Source organism: Cyprinodon variegatus, unplaced genomic scaffold, assembly GCF_000732505.1.
Source record: "Cyprinodon variegatus isolate N-32 unplaced genomic scaffold, C_variegatus-1.0 Scaffold35, whole genome shotgun sequence".
Lineage (NCBI taxonomy): Eukaryota > Metazoa > Chordata > Actinopteri > Cyprinodontiformes > Cyprinodontidae > Cyprinodon > Cyprinodon variegatus.
Window position 1 is genome coordinate 550,274 of NW_015150488.1, and position 1,390 is coordinate 551,663.

General features: G+C 36.8%; 1 protein-coding gene across 1 annotated transcript in view; it reads left to right on the forward strand.

Annotated features, from left to right (window-relative positions):
• LOC107103724 (histone H1-like) overlaps positions 1 to 1,390 on the forward strand; it is a 14,529-nt gene that overhangs the window by 309 nt on the left and 12,830 nt on the right. The window lies entirely within an intron of this gene.

A 1,390-nucleotide genomic window follows, 5' to 3' on the forward strand; every position in this document is an offset into this window, starting at 1 on the left:
CCTGCTGCTGCCCGGTGAGCTGGCCAAGCACGCAGTGTCTGAGGGAACCAAGGCTGTTACAAAGTACACCAGCTCCAAGTAAACCTTCTCATTGCTGCAAGCCCAACAAAGGCCCTTTTAAGGGCCACACAAACGGCAGTTGGAGCAAATGGTTCCTGGTTAATCACTAAATCGACGTGCTGGATATTCTTCACGATGTGTACGTTTTACATTGACTGTTTTAGAATAGTAATTCCTGATGCCGCAGATGAGCATCCATATATGACTGAAAGTAAACGCTCTAATAACTAAGCATAAAGTTTGCGTTTGTGATAATTACCTTGTTATAAATGGGGTATAAAAGAAGCAAGATAAATACCTAAAGTAAATAAACGATCATAAGGGACAATAATTAGAGCAATTTGTTCTTAAATACTAAATCAAGATGGGGGAATTGGTATTCATGGTCAAGGTAGCTATTGTACATTTTGATTTTAAAGTCTGCAAAGTGTAGGAAAAATAAATCATTTCCAGATTCCTCAGCTGAGCCTTCCTAAGGGGAGAAACGCAAGATTTCATAAATGTGCAGATGTTTCAGGTGAATATATGCAGGAAACGGGAAATTGAACATCTTTTCAGACCCCTGTAGCCCTTATTTCAAAGAACACATGGTGTCAAATCTAGCATCATTATGAAACCCCATACGGTATAACACACAACCACATCTAAATATTAAACTTAATCCCATATTAAAAACGTGTTCCCTTAATATAAATCAGTCTACATCTGATTAGACTTGGACAAGTTTTATTGTCATTTTGTATACACATCTAAAATGAAATTAAGCCGAATCCAAAAATCTTCATCTTGTTTATTCTAGCAGCAGTTGATAAACAGCTTAATGGCGATTTACCACCACCGAGTGGTAAGGAGTGGGTAACAAATGTCATCAAGAAAAGAAAAGAAATACAAATCAACATTTATTTCTACTAGTAGAAATATTATGCCGGGTTATCCACAAAAGAAAGACGCCAGAGTTCCTTTAACTGATGTTTCTCAACTGCCGCTAGAATAAACAGTGAGATGAAGATTTTTGGATTGGATTTTAATACCATTTTATTGAAATTTCTTTTCTTATATGACATTCGTTACCAGTTAGTGGCGTTAAAACGCCATTAAGCTTTGTGCTAAACTGCAGCTGAAATAAACAGTAAGAAGAAGAAAATTTTTGGATTTTAACCACCTTTATTTACTCTTCTTTTCCTTTCTTTTCTTTCCTTTGTTAAATATGGAAGTTATGTCCCCCTGAAGGCTGCTGAGCCTCTGAACTTCCCTACCGGTTCTTTACCTGGGAGCAAGTTATTTACTACTCTTAACTCAAACTGGGTGAAACCATATAAAGAAGGACTAT